The sequence below is a fragment of the Numida meleagris genome, chromosome 4, assembly GCF_002078875.1.
Source record: "Numida meleagris isolate 19003 breed g44 Domestic line chromosome 4, NumMel1.0, whole genome shotgun sequence".
Lineage (NCBI taxonomy): Eukaryota > Metazoa > Chordata > Aves > Galliformes > Numididae > Numida > Numida meleagris.
Genome location: NC_034412.1, coordinates 58,596,254 through 58,621,416, shown reverse-complemented (window position 1 = coordinate 58,621,416; position 25,163 = coordinate 58,596,254). Strand labels below are relative to the sequence as shown.

The following is a 25,163-nucleotide window of genomic DNA, read 5'->3' as shown; positions in this document are numbered from 1 at the left end:
ATTTGTTTATAATAGAAACAAATAACCCATTAGATAGTTACCAGAGGATATGCAACTCTTTTGGTTAAAGAAATAGAATTGACAAAGGAAAGCGCAGAAAAAAAGATCTATTGTTAGAGAAATCTTGGGTGTATTTTGTACATCCTTGGAACAACACGACTTTAGACATTAGCTTTAAATAGATTTACAGAAGTCAAAGGTCATAGTTCCTGAAAACAGAGGAAACTGTGCATAGAGATCATGTTTATTTTCAGTCTCTTAAAAAAATAAAATGAAACCATTCAGTGTATAAGGCAGAAGCACTTAGTTATGTGTAGCAGAACCAAGGACCATGGGTATTTTCATTTCCCTGGTTACCATGTGTAACAAAGCAGATGTAGAAAAACTTGTGTGTGTTTTTTTCTCATCATTACTTGCCTTCACAGATTTTTTTTTTTTTTTAATTTTAGTTAAAGAAATACAGCAGTTCTCTTGGAACATCTACCCATAGGGTATGCACCAGGAAAAAACCCACAGCAGAAGAGAAAGCAATATGTGGTGGCCTCTGAGGAGGAAGTCTGGTAATAGATCCATACCACCTTCCTAAATGATTGACAGTTGAATTACATGGTTTTATTGCAGGATAGATGAAGATAGATTTACAGGGTGGATGAAAACCCAACACTGAGACATTTTTCCACAGATCAAATGCCAACAATTTGATTTCAAATAACCTGTTTTTAAATTGTAAACAGTTTTAAATGAAGAGTATTTTCCTCAATTGTTGAATACCAAATGTCATGGTTATTTAAAGCTAACAAACAGAATGATTCAAGTCCCCTTTCTGACTAGACTGGGCACAACACTAACCTTGTTTGGACAGGCTACACACTGGACGCTAGGTCATTCTTACCTGCCCAGTGATTTCAGTATTTTTCCACAGAGAACTATCCAGGATAGTATTTATACTTTCCGCCCATTTTAATGTAAATCTTGATCTCTACACTAAGTACCATTTGTCAGGTCTTTTTTCCTATCTTTATTTATTAATTTATTTTTAGTTTAATTTGTTCTTGATCCTTAATCTATTACTGAGAAAAAAATCACTCAGTGCCTCACCGATTTGCCATTTATAATGAATTAGGAAGCTGTTCTTCACAATGCTTATGAATCAAACCTAGCAATTCCTTCTTTATTTTCTGCGACAGAAGAGTGCCTGATCAGGCCGGTAACCTAAAGGTTGTTTGTGAATTTCCATCTCAGCTTTCCCACAAGGCTTTCAACAGTATAACTTTTATTGGACCAAGAAAGAAATTGGATCATTTCGGTTACATCTGAAAGTCAGTTACTGTGTCTGTGGTTCAGCAACTGGGAAAGGAATGAATTTCTCCCACTGAACTGTTGTTTTTGAAGTGTACTGGCACATAACCTAACATAGTAATGTATTTATTTGTGGGGCTCTTATCAGAATAGGTGATAGGTGTTTATTTACAAAACAAAGCTAAATTGCATTGAATCAGTAGCAGTGGCGTTGCTGTAACTGCTCAACTCTTTTCATTGTGAAAGTAATTTTAAATTGTAAAGTAATTTTAGAGGAAGCATATGACACCTTTGAATGCCCTGGATGTGACGGATGAAAGGGACGCTGAAATACCTGGAAACTGTAACAGCAGGGGGAGAAAATACAAATGGAGGGAGTGTGAATAGAGAAGGAAAAGGAGTGAGTACAATGGTTCATAGGCCTGAAAAGACTTATGCATATGCTTAGCACTTCTGCTGCTTATGTGTTACGAAACATGGTGCATTTTCTGTCATTGACACAGATATAAGAGAAGTCCTGCCGAATTGATACTGCTTATCACAGCTTCAAGGGCAGTATTAACAAGTTATTTTTATGGCCTAATTCTTGCCATGCAAGTCAGATGCTGATTTAGAAACTCTTTTTCAAGCTCCCCAGTATATTTTAATGCAAGAAAAAGGTGGACATCAGTAGCAAAGATGTTCTTCTAAGCTTTTCCACACTCCTACTTTTCAATCTTTTAGCTAGATTTTGCCAGAGCATCTCCTTTCAGCTTCAATTAGGGCAGTTGTAATTTAGCAGTATATCAAATATATAATGAACAACTGATGTTTAGGATCAAATACTTTCTGTGCAATTAGGCTTCTGAAAGGATGTGTTCTGAAGTACTTTATTCTGAATTGTCCTTTCTTTTTATTCCTTCTGTTATGCTTTATGAAGTCATTTATGAGCTATCTGTCCCCAAAACCTGTCTGGAGATTCCATTTAAGTAGAGCAGTTCCTTAGAGGAACAACTCAGTCTTGTTTGTGCACAGGCCAACAATTTCATACTGGTATCTAAGCCCTTTTTATTATCATGACTGTCTGGCAGTGTTTGTTTCTGGATCCCTCACTGGCCCACATTGCTTTGATGTATGCAGTAGGTCTCATAGAAGGTAGTTATGAAATAAACCCTTTGCATTTTTAATATATTCAATGGAAAGGACTGGCGTCTGTCCCTTGGTGCTAGAAGAGAGGGAGGGAGTGAGGTAGACACTGGGCATTGTGGAGAGTGTTTAAAGAACTGCAGAAAGCCAGACTTAACTGCTCTCAGTCAGTTTCAGCTGACCCTATAGGTATACCCAGGGCACATTCATAGAGAACAAAAGGTCAAAGTGTCAAAGACTCAGAATAATCAGCCAACAAAATGAATAGAAAAAAAAATACCAGCTCTTTTTCTTTCCTTCACTTGGGGATTGGATATTTGCCACCAAACTTCAGACATAATTAAAGTAGGGGCCTTGTTCACAGCAGGTACAGCAGAATACCTTCTTTCATAGCCTCTGGACTGCAATAGCACTATTTCTCATGCATCAGAATGATTGTTTTGATAAAATACTTCTTTGTGGCATAGCTCTTCCTGTACTTGAAGAAACCCATATTTCCAGTACAAGTCATCTTTCTCTTCCTTTACTTCAGGCTGTGCTTTTTTAATAGAGCAGGGGAGAACCTCTCCTAATCAACAAGTGCTGGAAAGCTGTGGTTCCACAGACATAGCTATTGGCAAGGTTAACAGTAATGCTGTAGAGGGCTGAGATTATTCAACTACTGTTCTGCTTTGAAATGCAGTGAAAACCTGTTACATAGAGAGGGTTGATACCTGCATTGGGGTGTCCAAACATGTCCTATAACAAAATAAAGAAGATATGAAAAGTTGTTCCTCTGCAAGCAGATGTAATCAGTTCCTGGATATAGTGAAGCTATTGGGCATATTTCCATTTGAGCATGTTTTGCAGGGGACCTCCAAATATAACAGAATTATCAAATAAGTAAAATACATGCATGAATAATGTAATAATCAGCCACCCTAAATAATTTTGTCTCTAGTGCAGTCGTAGCTGCATGTAACATGGGAGAGGTGTACCACCTAGAAAAGATCTTGGAGATTTTAGGTGAAGCTTTCAGAAGACTGTTCTTTCTCTTTAAGATTGTAGTTCAGATAGAAAAGTCAGTCTGTGAAGGTAGTGGTGAAAAGATTATGTTTGTACCTATACTTTATGCAAAGACCTTGGGTCCATTTCCTTAAAAAAAAACTGCCTTCCAGTGCTGCAATTTTGTGAATATCTCTACTAAGGTTTGAATTCAGTCTGAACTGGTTCTGTTGAGTATAGTGGACCTAAGTATACTTTGCTGTTTATAAATCCAGCTGGTTTCCAAATGTTCTGTGGTCTAGTCTAGCCTTCTAATATAATTATGAAAAAAAGGTCAGACTAAATGTCAAGTGTTGACAAAGTACTGATTGTTTCCACTTTGCAAGCTTCACAAATGTCAAGAGAAAAGAACTCTGCTGTCTTGCCTTATTAGAAAAGAATTTAGTGAATGTAATGCGTCTGAAGAGTATTAGTGTGGCAGCACAGCAAACAGTCCCAGTCTCCATCTGTACCAGGTAGCTCATGGTGGATAGATGGATATACAGGTTTATCCATTTTGACTTTATGCTATATACATAAGCTTACTCAGAGAAGTAAGGCATATGTCTCAGAATATCTTTGTTTTGCAGCCCACGTTTTGACTTTTCTGCAGAGGCTACCCACAACTCTGTTGTTTTTTTTTTTCTTCCCCTATCATTATATGCTTTTCATTTGATCTGCTTGAACAAAAATATTATTTACCAATATGCTTACAATCACCATCACACTGCACTCAACTTTTTCCTGTCTGCTCTACTTGTTCATACCTATCTAACAGGGTGCCAGTTTCCAGAAATTATTCTTCCTTCCGCACTCTTGATCATCATCAGTCACTAAGCTGTATCTATCAAGCAAATACCCGATTCAGGACTCCTGAGTGTCTCATGGTCCTAACACATAGTAAGAGAAATTTTGAACAAAGTGAAACATAGTACAGTAATTATTCTGGTGAATTGCAATATGCGGACATAGCATTTCACTTTTTTTTTAATAACTGATTTGGAGTATTATTTAATGACTCGAAGCCTGTGAGAGGGATAAGAGCATTTCTTTAGAACAGTGGTCCAGAGTTCTAGGTGAGCCCCAGCAAGCTACAACACTGTCATTCAGTCAAGTTTGGTCTGCTCCCTCCTCATACAATCTCTCTCTGAAAATGAGCTGTGAGGGTATCTCTCTGGTGTAACTGCCTATATGTCTCTATGTGTGTGTCCATGCATTTATGGAAGTATGTACACACATTCATGGGCACTTTAGCCATATGAAATGTATTTTGATGAATATTCATTAAACTAGATATTCCTTAATCTAGCTGTATGCATTTCATTCCTCGGGTGCTCCTTGGCAAATATGAGAATGAAACAAAATAACTGCTGTAAACCTGAAAATACTCTCAATGAATGCAAATTTATATTAACCTCCCTCTAGTATTCTGCCCTGTAGTTTGATCTCCCTGTGATGCTGTGCATCTCTAACATAGTCGGGCAGAATACAAATTTTTCGTTCCTTTGTGAAGTTTTCTAAACCTTAGAGACATATTCTTGTCTACATTTTTTCTTGGGAAAAAGTGAAATGTGTGACTAGTTCTGTGCCTGCAGGTCTAAGCTGAGTGAGAGGAAATTTCACTTTTTAAATGTATATAAATATTCTTTTTGATCCAAATTCGATTTGTTTTGCTTTAGCAGAATATATACTTAGACCAACAACAGGATCTGAGCGTGCAGTGACATTCTGCTTTGTTGGTGAGATTCTTGCTGCAGGCTGCAGAATTATTATTATGTTGTGTAATAGAAAAAAATGTAGTAGTGACTGGATCTTATGCTGTTAAAACCAAAGAAGAAGGTTTGACATTGGATTAATGATAGTATATTTGGAATTGAATATGTTGTTCTAGGTTAGTCCTGTGATACAGATACTACTGCAGTACAGTAGTGTGCTGAGCTCCTAAACACAGGGTAGAAAGTATTGTGTAATTGCTTTGACCTCTATGTAGCGATCTATGGAGTGATCATGGCCTTTCCTCTCCCACATGAAGAGCTTTGGAAGTTAAGATAAATCCCAAGAATATATTTGTGAATGTAAGTGAAATTCTGTTTTTGACATATAGTATCAACACACAAAGGCCGGGCTGTGCCTTCAGATCAGTGGAGACTTTTAGGTGACAAAGAATATTCCCACACATTTCTTGTCATACAAGAGAGTTTTTAAAAGTTTATTTAAAAATAAAATTGCATTTTATTTTTAATTAATGAAGACTGTATATCTAAGCAGTCACGAGCAGATGTTGTCTCCATTATTTCACTGTGAATTCATTTGGAGTAAATTTTTGTTTAAATCTCAGACAGAGGAAAAGCAAGGAAAATGTTTTGGCAGGAAGCTGCCTCTGCGTTTTAAATACGTACATTTGAGGTAGCTATCACTCATTGCTCTTTTTGTATCTGCATTAGTGTGCTTGTTCTTCGTGTGACATCTTTGTCTATTACTGTGAAGTATGTCTTAAAAAGGGTATGTGAGAAGCCGAAATGGATAACGTAGATTGCTCATTATCTGGGAAATTGGTGGCTGCCTAAACATAGAGAGGGTTTTTTTTCCACGCCACTTGGGAGACTACAAAAGGCATTCATTTTAAAAGTAGACCGGGGTAATTACCACTACATTTATGTTAGAGGTTAACATTAGTGTTATTTCCTCTATTGCCTGGTTTTACAGAATGTTATGCCCCACTGCTTTTATTAGATCCCAGCAATGGATGAAATAAGTGTTATTAACCTCTAACACTTGAAAAAATTAGTCTTAAGGAAAACAGAAACGAAGCTGACCAGTTACTTTCTCTGCTAGCTGGGAAAGGTGCTGTAAAACTTTGCAAATTTAATAGTTATTAATATTATTAATGTATCCAAACTAACAAAAAAAATCTAAAATGAAACAAAGTAAGAACAGAAGTCAGTAAAATGCTTGAAGCTTTTCTTAAGTCACTGAAATTTTACATAAAATAGAACAATAGAGTAATTTTATTGAGTGGAAGATTATTACAATTAAAGCATATCGACTCTGAGTCTTAATATAAAATGTTAATCAACTGCATTTCTTTGACATCATGTTTGAGGGTCAGAAACATTTTAAATGCTTTATGTTGTAGTTTGAATTCAGGAGCTTGAAGAATGCTAGTTAACTCTTAAGACCCAGTGCTTACCATAAGACAAGGACTGGTTACAGCATAGCCAGAAATAAGACCTAAAGAAGTCTTATTCTCAGCACAGAATTAGTACAAGTGCATGTCTTGTCATCATAAGAGAAATCCGAGATGACATCAGAAGAATTACGGCTTGATATACCGGGACGTGAATTCCCAAGGTTGTGTCCTAGGCTGGTCACAAACGGCTCGTATTTACGACCATGGATGCACAGCTCTCTTTCTACTCCTCACCTGTTGAGTTCAAATGGTAGTGTTATCATACCATGCTGTTCTGAAGTTAACTGAATTAATAAGAAAGTAGAGAAATTGAAGATTAACATAGTTTGACTTCAAATGTCTTGTTAAACGACACTTTCTTCCATCTGAGTTAAATCTCTACTTAAGAGCTCTTTGAAATACCATTTCTTTCATTATGCTTCTTCATTTCTTAATATGAATATTTCACACAGTGACATGAGTAACAGTGGAGAGGAATGAAAAAGATTTTGAGGAAAAATAAAGGTGTTCTAAGGCCACAAGTTTTGTCAGAAAGAAATAAAAGAGAATGGATGTACCAGAGAGTTTTAATTTATTAAACACACATGCACACCAAACAACTTCTAATTACTGATATTTTTGTAAAAGCTAATATATCTGCTATCACAGTACTCAACATTTTTGGGAAATTGAAGCAATGATCTCATTGATCCTTCCTGTTTCTAACTGATACAAAGTGATATTTTATCCCATTTAGGATGTTTTTAAAAAGATTGTAACTAATTGCTAATGATAAGGATATGTGTTATTGCTTGAAACAAAAAATCTGCTGTAGATCCATGCAGAGGAAAAAAAAGAAATGCTTTTAAAGGTGAATTTAAAGGATTCTGTAAGACTCTTGCAGTACAGTTGTTGTGAGGAGAAATTATTGTAGAGAGCGCTCCCTTGAAACATGATTTCTATAAACATATATTATTACCTTCATTTACTATTGCTGAAGTTCTTAGTGTAAATACTCTTGTTTTCTAAGCGCCTAAAACATTCCGTGACCCAACTAATTTACTTTCAGAATATTCCGTTTTTACTTACTTTGTTAACCATCTCCTCAATTGCTTAATGGAGTATTTTAAGCTAATAAATTACCCTTCAACATTTCTGTCTGGAAGCTCAGTCAGTATCCAAAACAAGCTAGTCATTAATGAACACTTCCTCGAACAAAAGAAAGGAAGGCAGCAGATCTGAATTGTGGCCCTTGTTTGGTTCCCTTATTCTAAACACATTAGTACACTGTATTTCCCCACTTATATAGGCTTTTGTATGGTGAGCATGTGACTGTTTAAATGTCCCAGCAGGGCATCTAGGGACGGCAAAAAGGAAAAAAAAAAAAAAATGAAAAGGAAAAAAAAGAAAAAAGAGAAGAAAGAAAAAGAAAAGAAAATTGTTTGGAACAATTTGCATTAGTTCAAGGGCAATGTTAAGCATTTTACAGCTGGTTTATTGCTATTCTTGTGCTGTTTAAGCTGTCTTTCATGTCAAAAGTCCTTTCCTGCTTACAAATCATCAGGAAGAATTGTGGCCACCACGCTGTTCGCCTAAGCTCCTCCAGGGGGTTCTGGCCCTTTGATCACAGATATCGTTTGCAATCGAGTTAAAAATAGGGGGCTGCTGAGATAAGCCGAGGCTCTGACAGGAGACCAGCTTTCCCTTTTCTTTCGGACTTTGTTCGCCCCTTCCCTAGTATGGGAACACGTAATCTTGGAACAGAAGGAGTAGTATTATGGCTTTGGGAGGCATTTGAAGGAGCTAGGGAGGTTGGTAAAGAGCTCAGCCCCTTGACTGTGCAGCCAGCTTTGCAAGGCTCCCAGGTTCAAAGGCAGGCTTATAAGCTGGAGCCTTGGTACATAAAATTAACGAATGTAGGCTTGCATCCATCTTTAAGGCAGATTCAACTCAATGCCAAGACGTTAGCTTTTCCCAGCTCTCTTTACTAAGGAGTCTTTCTAAGCCTGAAAATCTCTTCCACATTAATTCCATTAAAATTGTCAGAGAACCTCACGTGTATTAAAGCTGATAGAAATTTCTGGTTGACACTGGCAGGCTTTAGAGCAAGTCTGAAGTAAGTGGCTCTGTTGTGGGGGGAAATTTCCACAACAGTGCATATACTTCTCTGCTGTAAGTGGGGGGGGAAGTTTTCTTGACCAGTAACTGTGTGCAGTCTGAAAAAGAAAGGAGTGTGCTACAAGTGAGGTTAATTACATGCCCAAAATATAAATTAACTGTATTTTCATGTCATTGTCATTTGCAATTATACGAACACCTTCTTTTGGAAACATCCAAGTTTATGATATGGAGGGAGGTCTTTATTTCAAAACGAAAAATTTTGTCCTTAGAAAAATAAAAATGCAAATAACACGAGATGCAGTCCACACAGAGATTGCCCAGGCAGCATACAGACTACCATTTGTTTAATGATATCACTTAGGAACTCGGGTCATGAACCAGAGGCCTGTTGGACTAGATGCGAAACCAGTAAAACGAATAATGAAAAACCGGTTTCTGCAGGCCTTTTGTAAGCAGCAGGCTACGTACAGGGAGAGGCAGACCAGCTGTCACAGCACATCAGCAGCTTATGTTTTTAGCAGTCCCCCATGGTTGGTTCAGAGGGGATTTGAATGTGGATGCAGAGGTAGCTTTACAACCAGTTTTTGCAAGACATGCAGCTCGTATTTCATTTGGTAGAGAAGGGGGAGCCAGAAGATATATAAAAAAGTGCAGTGTTGTTATAGCTAGGATGTTTAGAGGATATCAGAGAGGAAAGATTAGAAGGGAGAAGCAGATTTTATTAGTTGGATAGACCTATTTGGGGGAAAGGAAAACTCACAAGATCTTAAAAAGGACTTCTGTGCCTGAAACACTTTTTTTTCCTAACGTAGCATAGCATAAGAGAAAATATAACTCTACTCATAAAGTTTTTCTTGTTTGTAGAGAGAACTTGCATGGCCTGTACGATTATGCTCAAATTTGGCTTTGCTTATGCACTGATGAGTAATGTAAGGTAGCTCCTTGTTGTCTAGGAAATCACTGGATGTTCTTGTCCCTCCTAATAAATATGGATGGCGGTCATTAGCTCTGCGTTTTGTGCTAAAAACAGTCCTGTACTGATCTGACTCTAATGCCATAAGTACATGATATTTTATGAAATCAGGAAAAGGTGAAGTTGGAGAGAAAAGTAAATCAGACTTGAATTTAATGTGGAGATTAACTGTTACAGAGCTGTCTCACTGTCTGCAAGATTAACAGGTCAGAACTTCTAGAGCTGAGTTTTACATTTGCGAGCATTTTAGCCATATAAATAATACTGGCAGTAAAAAAAAAAAACACTGGAAACTTTATGAGTAAAAGTTGCTTTTAGTCTTTTTCTTTTTTTTAGTAATGTTTTTCTTCAGTAACACAAAGTTTTTTTTTCTGAATACTTTTACTGGTATACGTCTTGAAAGAAAAAGAATCAAATGGCTCGTTTTTCTCTACAACAACATACACCTTTCCTCCAATGTGTTCCAAGTATTCACTGAGGTCTAACCATCTATAGAATAAAAGTAGAGCCTTTATATTTTTTTTCAGAATATCACTGATAACAAGAAATATCATTGTTAATATCTCAGATTCACTAGTCACTTTGGCACAGCATGTAAGCTCTGCTGCATTTTTGCTCTCTCTATCACCCTGTAGGCTGTTGAAATACTGGATAACCTCTATAAATCTCATTTTCTCTATCACTTTTCATCTTTTAAATAGATGGACTATTATTGATCACAAAGCTCACCCCAAGGGTCTCAGCAGTACATGTGCTGTAAAAAAAAATAAATGCAAATCCATGATAATAGCTTCTACAAATTGACAGGAGGAAGAAATTCTGTGTTTCCCAACAAAATTCCTCAATGAAAAGGACCATCTCTCTTCATAGACCCTGGAAAGTTTTCTAAGGCAACTAGCTTGGCTGTAGATATGGGAGTGTAGTAACTAAGGCTACATGCCCTGAACTGCAGTTACCCGCACCAGGGGATTGAGGTCTCACCTCCTTCTGTAGTTGTAACACAAGCATTAGGCTTATGTTTGGTTTCCTTTTGGTGGAAAACTAAGGCATCTTCTCCATTTTTCCCTGGTTGTTTCTCCTGAGGAATGGAGAGCCCATTCAGTCCAGAAGGCTGCCAGCTGATGAGAAATTCTTGCCCCATCGACTGACCCTTTATGGATCAGTATGTGATGTGCAGCACAGCAGCTTACTTGGAGTCACCATCCCCAAAGGCGTTCAAGAAAAGGGTAGATGTCATGCTGAGTGACATGGTCTAGAGTGGTCACAGGCATGGGTAGATGGCTGGACTATGTGATCCTAACAGTCTTTCCAACCTAGATGAGTCTGTGATTGATTCTATGATTACCTTGGAGTTCTTTGGCTGACTGTGAGCAATGAGGACAGTGAACACAGAAATGGCATGGGAAAGCTTACTTCTACAAAGCCCTAAATATCCTTCTCTTGGGCAGCATTGTACGCTCTCTGAGCTTGCTTCTGGTATGCCTAGTTACAGAACAGATCAGTTTTCATTTGGTGTAATGCTGTAAGAAAAGTACAGAACTTATTAATACTTCTCGATGTGGAGAAAGCAAAGCATTTGTTTTAATGCCATATGTAAAATGTATAATTAATATCCAGAGAAAAAATATTAATTTCTCTGTAATGCAAAACCTAATACAGTAAGTGCTAATAACCAGTCACCATCAGTCTATATTGATGATGGCAGAATACTCATCAGATTCAATTCTTACATGGTTCATGCTAATTATACAGCTCATTTGCTAGTTAGAGATGAGACCTTTCTGCAACTTCTCCTAGTGGGCCTATTGCAGTTTGTATTAGGAAGCTGCTTAACTGTGACGTTAAATTGTCATGGTTGCTTGTTCTTGAAGCAAATGCACGCAAAATTGCTAAGCTTCTGAGGCAATACTTGGGAATCTGTTATACCTGCTTCTATACCTACCTTCTGTTGTCCGGTGCGGGAGAAAGACTCTTCATCAGCCAGGAAGATTAGAATATGCCTAGAAAATAAGCTATGTACAGTGTGTGTATTTGAAAGTATTGATATTTCACATGGCCTTAAATTTAAGACATTTGAAATTTTAAACAGAATTATGTGGCTATGGGAAGTGTAATTTCCAGTGTGGTCCTGTAATCACTAATATGTAGGCTTGACCTGCCACATATATAGGCTTCTGAGATTGTAAAACTAATGTGAGATTTTATGTAGGTAGCCTTCTTTGAGAAGAGATATAGTCTGTACACTTGAGCCTCAGCATTTAGAACAATAGTGAAAAAAGACAAAATCAGTTTCACTTTTTGATAAAACAAGCTTCTCTCCTTCCAGCCCTTTAGAAAGCATTGCTTGAAGTTAGCCTTGCTTGTAACTTAGTGGTTAGAAGCAGTACCTTACATTAAATGGCTTCTCTAACACAACTTAATTAATTTAATTACAACAAATTAATTACTTAATTACAACAAAACACCAATTCCTAAAGTATTGCCTTTTGTATATGCATTTGTTCACTTTTTTCTTACTGAGTTTCTAGCTTACTGCAAAGCTGCATGTAGCGACTTCTATGGCAGAAATGGCATTATGCCTTTTATGTATGGGATAGCATAAAAGCAACATCCAGAATTGTTTTAATTTTTTTTCTGATGATCTGTGCCTCAGGGAGGGAAGACAGAGGAGGGATAGAAAAAAACCTTTGAAGAGAATGGAAAATCCATTTGCACAGATGTCTGGAAAATGGGTTTCCTCCCAAGCTGTTGTAATACTTTTGAAGAAATCATTATGTTACCTTTTAAACCCCTAGTGCCAGCAGTTGCCCGTGTGACCAGACATTGCCAGCAGTGCTCTGTGTCTGACAATCTTTCCTCAGTGTCCACATGCTAATTGGATTTGTTCCTGTGGAAAAGCACACTCGTGCACATAAACACAGGCATTTTTTTAATTTTCACGTTTTGACAGAGATTAAAAACCGCAGGTATTAACAGGGCCTGTCAAACCATATGGAACACCATTTACTTCCTTTTTTTTGGCATTGTGTGTATCCTGTCCCTATAGAAAGGAAGTGCTATTGCAAGAATGTTGGCATCTCCATTGCTTGCTATAGCCTGTGCACTGAGACAGTGGGATACTCAGACTTATTCCTTCTTTTTGCAGGACAGTATAAACCAAATATTATTCCAGTATTCTTTGAACATCTTATTTAATATTCTTTCACTTATCTGCATGAAAGGTAGAAATCTGAATTTGGTGGCAGTACTATTCCTTATGTGAAATATGATGCTGAACAGGTAAATATATATAACACATGAAGTTACAAGCTCTTCTGTATACAGAATACCTCATTACCACTTGTTAGTTTTGTCAACTTCACCATTGTATCCTGGGGAAAAGAAACTGCAATCAGCCACTGGTAAAAGAAACTCTTCTTATGCTGGCTAATGCCTTGCACGGCATTTTGGGGACACCTGGACTACACGGGGTCTACTGGGTGTACACAGAATAGTTCTGTGGTTTTAACTACATTTTCATAAAGTAAATGTTTCTTATTAGAATAATAGATTATCTCATGCTCTGAATACCATTACCAATTGTTGACAGCCAGGCCTCCATCCCGTTAGTCCAGTAGATAGTTGAGAAGATAAGTAGATATCAAGTAGATAAGTTGTTGCAAACCTAAGCAACATTAAGAAAAAGAAAAAAAAAATTGTCTCATGATTCGATGGCTGATTATTAGATAGGTATTGTTACAAATGTAGAGGTAATACTGTGTAGTTAGAATGATGCCCATGTAAACAATACTGCCTTTGTACTCTTAATACTGAGGCACAAACCCATGCCACTCCTTCAGTAACAAGGCTCTGCTTTAATTGCTAACAAAATCTGGAAAAGTTCTTGTTAAGGATGTTTCTTCATATAAACTGCTTTATTGGGCACCCTTGGGTAGGAAGTGGTGAGCCAGACTGATTGCTTAAGCCTCAGCCACTGAAATTATAACTGTGTGTGTTGGTGACCCTGGGATTCGGATAAGAGAAAGAAAATCACGCAATTTTTAAGATCACATTGCTGTTAAGATTTTTTAAAGGAGGCTACATTCCAGTTGTGAGGATGCCCCCCCACTTTTTTCCCCCCTTTTTTCTTCTTTTTTACAACTCCTTGGTAAGAGTGATGCAGATATTATCTGAGCCTTGTTTACTCTGCCATAGATGAAGATGATAGGCCCAAAGTCAGCTAAGTAACCTCTCAAAGCCACTTAAACCTGCATTATCTGCAAGCCGTGAGCCGACACATGATAATTGGCTTTCTCCTGCTAGTAAGTAGAGCTATGTTAAATGTGGGCCTGGGGGGAACCTCTGTTTTGGGTTGTAGTTTATTATAAGGTGAGGAAATTACTGGACACCTCCAGCTGCCATTAATCAGCCATGGAGCCCGACTGGAGCCAAGCGAGAGGCCTGTGGGTGGATGCCGCTGAATGGCAGGGAAATACAACGAGACAGAGACAAATGTTTTCCAGCCTAGCAGCACTAAACTCTGCCCTTTCACAGTCCTTAACATGCATGTTCAAATTGATTTAGTCTGTTTACCCCCTCAGCCTAACCATCTATTTCCATCCAAGACTGACAGGTTTATGTGTTGCTACCATGTTATTATGTGTGGCTGTGCAGCCAGTAGCTATAGTGTTTCAGAAGGGCTCACTTCCAGACATAAAGGAGAGGGAGGCGGGGAGCTTCAGTCACTTAATTCCCTTTTACAGGGTGCAAAACATGTTGAGCATGACACCAATTCTCTGTCTCCTTCTTTCCTTCCTTCCTTTCTCCCCCCATCCCTCCCCCTTTTATTTATTTATTCATTTATTGATTTTGGGTCAGCACAAACCATGAAAAAGCCTTAAATAAACTTGCATGCTTGAGGAGCACATCTGTCAGGTGATGTAAGTGTCTGGCATGCTCCCCTTCCTGTTTAGCTTACAAACATGCCGTTCAGTTCCTCCATGGCTCTGCTGTGCTGGCGGAGGCTGCTGGCAGAGGCTCAGCAGGAAGGAGTGCAGGTAGCAGTGCCCTGAGATGCTCTGCATGCCTGGCTCCTGCCCCACTGCCCAACTGGAAGCTTAGTCTGCTGGGGTGTCAGCAGCACCGAGCTCATTCCTTGTGAGCCTTCAAAACATGGGAACATGGGGAAATTAATGGGAAACATTGTTGGGTTATTTTGCATTTTTTGAGGCAGAAAGCATCAGCTCACTATCTGAAAGTCTAATTTAATAGACTAATAGAGGGAGGGACAGGATGTGGCTCTTTCTACCCACAGAATGGCTTAGGTTGGAAGGAACTTTAAAGATCATCTTGTTCAAACCCCTTGCTGTTGGCAGGTTGCCACCCACCAGATCAGGCTGCCTGGGCTCTATCCAACCTGGCCTCGAACGTCTCCAGGAACGAGGCATCCACAATCACTCCCGGCAGTCTGTGCCAGTGCCTCACTGCCCTCTGAGTAAAAAAATGTCTTCCTAACATCTAACCTCAATCTTCCCTCTTTTAGTTTAAAACCATTCCTCCTTGTCCTATCATCTGACTGTGTAAAAAGTCCATTACCCTCTGCATGTAAGCTCCCTTTAACTACTGGAAGTCCATGATGAAGTCTTCTCTGAGCATTCTCTTCTCCAAGCTAAACAAGGCCAAATCCCTCAACTTTTTTCCATAAGAGAGGTGCTCCAGCCCTCTGATAATCTTTGTTGACCCTCTTTTGAACCCGTTCCAACAGCTTCACATCCTTCTTGTTCTGGGGGCCTGGACACAGTACTCCAGATCTTAAAAGGGTCCCTTACAGAATGATCTGCATTTTGCCAGTTGTTTTTTTACTGAAAATAAAAAAAACCTACCCAACCTCTTGACTGACTTGAATACAGGAAGGTAAGCAAGCCCCAAAGAGAAAGAAATGGCAGACAGGGAATTTTGAGAATCCTAGTGATTAGGTTTGCCCTCTGGGGCTCACTTACATCTGCCTTATGAATTCCAAGTTCAGAGTTTTAGTGCGCTCGGGTGGTTTTCTCTTCTAGTTTTGAAGGGTTTTTTTGCTCCTTTCCCAATCTCTTTTACTTCCAGAGGAGCCTACGCCCAAATTAACAATGAATTGTGTAATTTTAAGAAGAATCACAGAATCATTAAGGTTGGAAAAGACCTCTAAGATCATCTAGTCCAGCTGTCCACCTACCACCAATATTACCCACTAAACTATGTCTCTCAGTGCCACACCTCCATATTTCTTGAACACCCCTGGGGGCAGTGGCACTACCACCTCCCTGGGCAGCCTGTTCCAGTGCATCACCACCCTTTCTGAGAAGAAATTTTTCCTAATATCCAACCTGAACCTCCCCTGGTGCAATTTAAGGCCATTACCTCTTGTCCTATTGAGAGCCTGAGGTGATGCCTCTTTCTATCTTTTTTGGATATGTGTGTATGTAATATATGTGATAACTGCGGAGCAATTGCATCAAAGTTACCCTGCAATTATAACAACGTCCTCTGGCAGAAGGTTGCCAGTCAATAAAGAGGGTTGTTTTGGCTTCCCTTTGCATTGTCCGACTTCACTCTGTTGAATCATAACAAGTTTAGAAACTGAAAATGAAGGCAAAAAGTACTTCACATAATCAAAATGCTGATTTCTGAGCTGTGGCTGATATGTGTGCCTCATCCTGCACGCCAGCGTGCAGGCAGGCAGATCCTCTGCATTCTGCTTCTCATTGAAACATCTGCAGAAATGCTGCAGTATCTTCAGGACAGCTGTCAAGTTTAAAATAATTTAGCAACCTAGAGCAATAAGCAGAACAGTTGTAATCCGCAGTGCTTCATATCCCTTGTGGTAGTCCTGTCTCTGTAGGAGAGACATGATGTGTTAAGACATCCTAGAAAACAGCTTTCACAAGCAGGTGATCTTGCCTGACGTGGTCTTGGACACTTTTTAGGGGTAATTCCACCCTGAGAGACTGTGCTGACATCCATCTAAAATTCATGTTGGGTAATGTCATCACGCTCTGTAAATGAACGTTATAAGTAGCTAAAAATAAAGTCATGGCCTTACAAAATAAAAACGTTGCCTTTTAAGAATGGTAACTGACTGGTAAGTTCATATTAATCCTATTAAAAAGAATGAATATCTCATAACAGCAGTGGCATCATTTCCTAACAGCTGATATGACATGGATGTACTCTGACGAGACTTTCTCACTAAAAGGCCTCCTTTTTTCATATAAATAGTAATATGTTTAAGCATTTTATGTTAGGAAAGCTAACGATGTGACTAATCCACCCTAAACCTTTCATTTTCAAAAACAGATCAGTTTTTTATTTTAAAATTACTGTATTTGTATTAGTACACAATTAAGGCATTGAAATCAAATTGAAATTATTGTCCTTTTTTGAGGGTGGAGGAGAAAGAAGGTCAGGTGCTGACGAGGAAGGTGCTGTGGAAAGAAAAAGAAACAATTTCTATTTTGAAGGGAACTGACATTTTCCAAACCACATTTCTCTACTTTTCTCAAAATGGCATTTTTTACTTTGTTCACCATTCTCTGTTCACCACTTCCATTTGTGCAGAACCTCTCTTCTAAAGTGGCTTTTCCCAAATATTCTTTGCCTGTGCTCATATTCTATCTGTGGATGACGGGGTCGCTGTTTACAAAACCTGGCTGTGAAGTTCTGGAGGAAAATATTTAGTAAGAGGGTAATGTGGTCTATGAAAGCCGCTGTCAAGTCCTTAATGCCATAAACACTGATGAGTAAGTCAGGAAGAGCTTAGAGGTCGGAGTGTTGTCAATTTCTCTCCCAGCACAGAAACCTCTGCTTTTGCAAAACCAGCTCTTTGTGGCTGGCTCTGCAAATCCTCTGTCATTCCCCACCTTTTTAATGGACAGTTTGGTAAGGTTTTTTGTGTGCCAGGACAGTCATCAGCTCTTAGTCCTTCCTTAGGCTGTGCCATTCCCTTCCTGAGATCCCTTGGGTGTTTCAAATTAATGAGCTCTATTTTCTGACTTTTTTCCCTGGCTGCCCTTTGCAGCTTCCACTTACTGGCCAGTCATCTCCAATACTGCTGCATTCTCCAAAGTCCGCAACAGATGTCCTTGAGTCTTACCTCTGCACTAATGTTGTATTTTTAAGTGTCAGTGTTAAAAAAAAAAAAAAAAAAGAAAGAAAAAAAGAAAAAATAGTAGTCAAACTTCATTTTCTGATTTTCAGATTGTGAACATTATGGGATCCAAAACTCAAAAGCTTGTATTTTATATCCTTTCATCTTCTCATTGACACCTGCATAAAAAAATCAGAAACCTTGAAAAGCTTGCAGAAAGCCCAATGATGAGGAAAGGGTGAAAAAAAAAGAAAAAAATGAATAGACTTCGACTGAGATTTTTGGTAGTTTGTGCTAGAGTCTTGATTAGAGGAGCAGGAAAAGGGAAAGCAAAATCCCAGCATTTGTGAAATATTTTCTATCTTATATTTAAAATCAGAAAGGAAAACAGTATGAGTCTGCTGATGAATGAGTTCTGCCTAGGGGTCTGTTTTCATGCTTTATATAGCTTGGGAGCTTCTGTGATTACATGGAAATTCTTCTTTAATGATGTGCCGGTCTTTACCAGCAAGACGACAGCTGTATATTTAATTCATGTTTGGATACTTGAATATAAACAAAGTATGTTTAAAAAAAAAAACACAAAAATTTGGAGCTGTTAGCATAATCCTATTCTTATCTGTAGAAAAAATAATTACCAATTTTTTAAAAAATTAGCGTACAGTTTCCTTTATTCTGTCAATCTTATGACATAAAGGAATCCTTGCCATTTTGTATTTTAACTGTTTTCCAAATGCTTGATGAGGAAGTGGGATGAGTAATTGGGTTGCGGAGCTATGAGTGAGCTGAGTTGAAAATGGAGGGGCAATAAGTGTATGAATAATTGCATGAATGCCACTATTGATGTTTCACTTTAGGCTGTTATTATTGCTCATTGAGTGAAGCCTTTGTGGAGTCACTGTACATGCCTGCCATTTAAGAAGTAAAATGGTTGCCAGGAGTCATAGAATCATCACAGAGTCCTCTGTAGTGTCTTTGATTCTGCTGAAGAATCAATCTTTGCGGATGAGTCAAATATTGTGCAGAATTACTCTGAGACTTAATACTTATAAATAAGTACAAAATTAGCGTGTCATCTTATTTCTGCTGGTGACTTGTCTTTGGATATTGTAGTGCTGATTGCATCCCTTTAAGCCCAGCAGCTCAGCCAGTTTTCCATCCACCTATCTTCATGTCCACCTGTCTGGGCTGTGCTTTATCTGTTTGCCAGCGAGGATGTTGTCAGAGACAGTGAGTTTGACTTTCCATATTGTGTTTCACTGACTTCAGCAAAAGCAGCAGGCAGGGAAATAGGCCTCTCTCAATTCCCGTTCTGATACTTGTCATTATTAAGGGATTTATAAACATATTTTTGAACATACATCTATGCTCAATTGAAGTAATTGTCATGATCTTGAATTGATATGTACTGCATATACAGTTCTCTATGAACTAATCTTGTTTCATAGCGAAGAAAAATAAAAAAAAAAAGAGGGAAAAATGTGTAAAGAAATATTCATTTCAAAACTGAATGCCCATCTGCAGAGATGTCTAAAACAGTGCCGTGCTATTTGAAGATATTCAATTTTTTTGAATAGTTTTCCATTTGAAAGGATGTTATAATGCTTAAAACCCCAGATTTGGATCTACAAAAACTTAACTGCATGCTGAGGTTTGAACATGTGAATTGAAGCGACAGTGCTATAGAGCAGTTTCATCACATTTCCTTTAAAAACAGCCTTTTCTGAAGGGGGAAGGCAAAGCTCAGTGTCTCCAACATTTCCCAGCATAGCAAAAACGACAGGAGAATGGAAAAGCCAGTAGTTACCAGCCTGCTGATAAATTCTCAGTGCCCAGGAAATGTAATGAAGATCTTTCTTCCTCCTGCCTTCAGCTTGTTCCTATAAATACGAAGACAACTGAATGCTATAATGTAAGAAATAATTATTTGTGTAATGTAAATCTAATTTTTGATGATTTACCTCTAAAATTGCCTTGGTTGCAGCAGAATGTTTTAAAATTCACCTAGTGAATTTTAAATAGCTGGCCAAAACATCCCATTCATTCAGCTGTTTTTCCTTCTGGAGATACTTAAATAATATCTTGAGGGTGTTTCCTCTTAATGAGGTAATAATATCCGTATCCTGGGCTAAATAAACTTGAGGCCAAAGGCCTAGGTGTTTATTAGCAGAGGATGTGGTTATTAACAAATTTAACAGGAAGCACCCTTCAGTTATTATTTTACTGACATTTCTAATGATTATGCATTTGGGAAATAATTGGCTGAAAAGTAATACTTATGTTTTAATAGGGCAAGTGAAGAAGATGATGCTTCATAGAAACCTTGTCATGAACCAGTGTCTTACTCTGGTACCTTCTGAAATGGGTGGTGGTACCAAAAGTAGGAAGATCAGCATGCTTTCAACTATTCCTGCCTTGAATGCTTCAGGCCAGCATGTCACTTTCCTTAATGCAAGAGCACCAATGGAAATTATGTTTTTTGGTTCAAAACCAGTTAGACTATGCATCCTTTTAAGAGGCTACAGTTATTTGTCAACGATAGCACATGGATTTGCTGTTTGCATGTTTTTAGCTTTAATCAGTGCCAACTGGCATCTCAATCCTCTTTAGTAAGGGAGTTTTTCCCCCCAAAGGAGCAATAATAACAAGTTTAGCACTTAGAAAAACTGGTACTTGTCTTTGGATCTTAATTGGTTTTGCAGAGATAGACAGAGGAACTGAAACAAAGAGAACTTAAATAGCATGCCAAATTTCTGTCATAAGTAAACAGAAGCTTGAAGATGACTCTGGACTCTTAGTCTGGTGTTCCTTCCTTCATCTTGTAATACCTTTGTCCTGCAAATATTTGTTCTGCATGAAATAGACTCAGAGGCCTTGGCTCCACTTACCACGCATCTACCATTGTGGACAGAGTTTTCTTTACAACCTTTTCATTCATTTTGTATGATACAAGCACTGGCAGGGTGCAAACTTACTGATGAGAATGTGCGTGCTACTCACAAACTTGAAGCTAAACACACATGTAACATGTTTGCAAGACTGTAGTCTAAGAGACATCAGATTAGTTCACTCTCCTGAGATCAATAGCCATATGAAATCCCACCAGCTTCTCATTATAGCTACAAAACAGAAACTCATTGGATTCATACATATACAAAGAAGATGTTTTGGTGAACTGATGTCTCTGCTGTACTGAGTTTAGGGCAGAAAATGTAGCAAACTCACACCTATGATCCAAACTTCTGCCAGACTTGATACCTTCCATTAGAAATATGGCAGTGGCTAATTACTCTGCTTAAGCTGAATATAAGATGCTGAGTTCCTCGTATTAGAACAAATACAAAAATACAACAGCTATGTTTTGCCTACAATTAAGAGAATAAACGTCTTAATAGACGTAGAGGACACTAACAGATGTTCTAATTGCACATCTGTGAGAAATTGCTATCTCCTAGTTCCACTGCAGTTTGACCTCTGTACCTTGGGAAGTTTTAGTCCCATAGGATTTAAATGATTTCTTGACCTGTATGCAATGAATATTGCAGAAACAAGCTGTATTTCTAAGAAGTTAAATACACTCTCATTCTGTGTATCACTAACTCATGTTTGAAAGAAATCCACACTCTGCTTTAATCAGAGCAGAGGCATCAACTCACTGTATCCTTGAGCAAGGGGGAGGAAAGATGAAATATGCAGAGGATATGATATTGGGGAACTGGAGAAATATGGAATCCAATACTTCCGTCTTTCTCTGTAGGCTTTTAAAATACATTTTGTAAGTCAGACCAAAGAAAATCCAATGAAAGAAGCATTTTTTTCTGTACTCAAAAATCACGTCCTGCACCAAAGATTCATTATCCAGAAACTTGACAAAGCTTCACATATTGTATCATGATTTATATTGACAGATTAACTTAACCATTTTCAAAAATAACAAATAATGAAGTGACATTAAATCCAAAAATCGGCTGCAATGTAGGAGACTACAAAATAATATCCTTACCATTGCATAAAAAATGACCATAATAGGTTCATATTAATTTTACTTTCTTCATTTTTTAAGAATATTTCCTCACATTATGTTTAATAACTGTGCCTTTGACTCAGGAAATACTTGTATGCATAGCTTTGAGTATATTAGGAGTTCCCCTGAAGGCAGTACCTACAACAGATGCTGGATGATTCCACTCACAAAATCACAATGTCTGAGGTTGGAAGGAACCTCTAGAGGTCATCTGGTCTAACTTCCCTACTCAGTGCAGGAAGAGCACATTAGCCAGGATTGTGTCCAGCTGGCTTTTGAATATCTCCGGAGAAAGAGACTCCTCAGCCTTTCTGGGTAACCAGTAGTCCCAAACCCAGTGCTGGCCATCAAGGCTGTTATCAACTTAGCTATCTATCTGTTTCTGTCAACAACTATTAAACCATATTGAGCTGAAGTACAGTGAACCTCTACATTTTAAACTACACTGATTTTATATACATCTGTCTGAAATCAGTGTGGAGGAATAAACAAATGGCATGGAGATTGATTTGTTTGACCTATTAGACATTGCTAAGAGAATGTATTGTTTTTAAATAAATGTCAAACGTACCTGAAGTTTACTTTGGTAAAGCAGAGTGGGAGTGAGGGAAGGAACAAATCCATTGCAATGGATGAATAGATGGATCTTTCCCGCTAGGAGCAGAATGTCTGTGAACAATATGGCAGTGCCCAGAGCACAAGTTCCTCATCTGCAGTTCACCACTGGCCTCATTTCAGTGTGATCGTTACCACAGTATGGCAGCGCCTTAGGAATATGAAGTGAGACAACAAAATGGTGAAATGAAATTGAGATGGTGAATGAAAAACGAAGAAAGAGCAGAGGGAAGATAGTAAGGAGATAGGGGAGGAGAATTAAGAGAGAGGAAGTGGAAGTGTGGAATGGAGTAATTCACACTGAATCAGCTGTGAGGGAAAGAAGAACTTCCTCCTGCTCAACTCTACCAGGTCTTGTGCTGGTCATACCTGTGGCTTGTTTTACTGGGATCAGAATGATGGTGGAAGTTGTCTCTTCTTGTTATAGTGCTGGCTTTTTGTGAAGTTTTGGAGATGGCTAAGAAGTCAGATTATTTCTGTGATGATTTATGAGTTCTGAACTATTTTATGCAGCACATAGAAATGTTTGAATTTGAAGGCAAGTCATTCTTTGACATATATTTGAGAATCTAATATATGGCTTCTGAATTTCTACTTATCTTCTATTAACGCTGGTATGAAGGCAACTTCTAGGTATTTTCAGTTAACTGATATACGGCAAATAAATTTTATGTATTTTTGTGCCACATCTATGTACTATCTGGAGCTATTGTAAGGCAGTATCTATTCAGAAAATCTTTTAAGAGTTTATATATATGACTTTAGTGGTACAGTCTCCCTTTCCCAAGAAGTGATTTATACATATCTCAAATTTAAAATATATGACTTCCAGAAAGGCAGCCACAAAACACAAGACTGTGGTCATATAACACAACTCCAGTGTCAAGGAAAGGCTATATTTTAGTGTTTTGACACCATTGTCGTGAAATATGGCTTAATGTGAGACTAACTGAAAGTCAAATGTTGTTTTGCAAAAGAGAGAGACAATAACTTCCTGTTCTTAAGTAAAGTACCAGTGATGATTGGGGTACATTACATACGCACCTTTTGATTAGGCACTGTGAAGACTAAAAAGTAAAAATTAAGAAATGTAAGAAAGATCATGCAGATTTTCAGTTTCAAGGCAAAGTAAGCTTTAAGCTGAAAGCGTTCATTTACTTTTATTAGTGTGCAAATGACTCTGAATCTGAAGAATCAAACTCCGTCTGTCCTGCAGTACGTTCATAATGAGAAGGAGACACGCACGTCTTTCTCCTTCTCTGTCCTTGCAGATAGCTCCTGTGGCAGCAGAGCTGGCAAGGTTCTGTTTTTTGTTGTTTCAAGCACACCTATGCACTTGTGCACCTTTGGATGCTATGACTACTGTGATCAAATAACAACATAGTTCAGCATTGCTTTATTCTTAAGCTAGCCTATGGACAAAAGCATTAGTATTATCAAATCACTGTATATAATCATGAATATAATTTTGTAGACAAAGCAGATTTATAAAACTTCTTTACTCTTCTTCTCTGTAGTTGATGACGGTCCATAATCAGTCACTGTGTGCTGATCCTTAAAAAATAACAGTAGGGTTGATCTTGTATTAAAAGATAGGAGCCAGAGTATAAGGACATGGAAAAAAAATCTCTAACTTATGCTGTCTGGAAAAGGCACATAGATAACGTCAACTTTAATTACTGTTTTCTTCCAAACACAGGGGATAGGCCAAAGGACATGAATGAAAATTAAAGAAAAATGGAAAACAGATGGTAGGAAGCATGCTACAGGAACTGGAATACAGGCAGCACTGTACATAATTTACCAAAAAGAAAAGGGACCTTAAAAGTTATTTTGTCCTGGTTTAAACATCTTCTCATGGTCTGTTTCACGACAGCTTTATTACTAAATCAACTCCCCATTGATAGCAACAGCTGTATTGTTGCCAGAATTTTAAATTCTTCCTTCTCCAGCTTTCTAAGACATCTTTGAAATATAGGTGAAGCAAAAATAGATGCTGAAAGATAACCACATAAATTAATGGCTTGACATTCAAAAGTGCTGGCCACCAAAGTCACCATATATTTCTGGGGGTACTGGCTGGATACTTGCCATTTTGAAAACGTTGACATTGATTTAAAGGCTTCAGTGTGGGATTAGGAACCTAATTTTAATAACCATTTACAAATAAATCATGTCAATATTTATGATGATCTATTGCAAAGTGCTGTTGCTTTAAGAGGCTTTTGTCTGCATAGGAAATCATTTAGCCCAAGTAGAATTTCTTTCTCTTTACAGCAGAATCCTCTAAGTTAAAGGAGTCGAGTTTGTTATGGCCCTGATGTGCAGAGGGGAGGTTTCAAAATCTGAAGTTGGGAAAACTGTAAGTCACACAAAGCCATACAATGGTGAAACATGAAACACGAAAAAGAAATGGCAGCCATTGAAATTAATTCTGAAATTCCTGGTTTGGGTTTTTGTTTTTGAATTAAGCTTTCCTCCTCTGTGTCCAAATCTTGCCCCATGCAGCTGTGGGGTGCTAAAACAGGGTAGGCAGTGGTTGCAGAGGCTGACCAGCTCTCAGCATCTTGCTGAGCATCCCATAGCTGTGCCTACTAGCCCTCCTGATGCTGTGGCCACCTGGGACTAGCTGGAAGCAGGGAGTAACCTGCAAGCTGCTTTCCCAGCTCTGTGGCTGCAAGTGAATCTCTTGAATCTTTCCTTTTGTGGG

General features: G+C 38.2%; 1 long non-coding RNA gene across 14 annotated transcripts in view; it reads right to left on the bottom strand.

Moving 5' to 3' along the window:
• The window catches only part of LOC110397572, a 190,591-nt gene continuing 171,815 nt past the window's right edge, over positions 6,388-25,163 (bottom strand). For 6 of the 14 annotated variants that reach the window (XR_002437859.1, XR_002437848.1, XR_002437850.1 and 3 more), the window contains 2 exons: positions 22,410-22,604; positions 6,388-13,374 (listed from right to left, as the gene is read on the bottom strand). This is a non-coding gene — a long non-coding RNA (uncharacterized LOC110397572). Of the gene's footprint in view, positions 13,375-19,621; positions 19,695-22,409; positions 22,605-25,163 lie in introns of all 14 variants that reach the window. The other 8 variants (XR_002437856.1, XR_002437860.1, XR_002437849.1 and 5 more) reach the window with 8 other exon arrangements.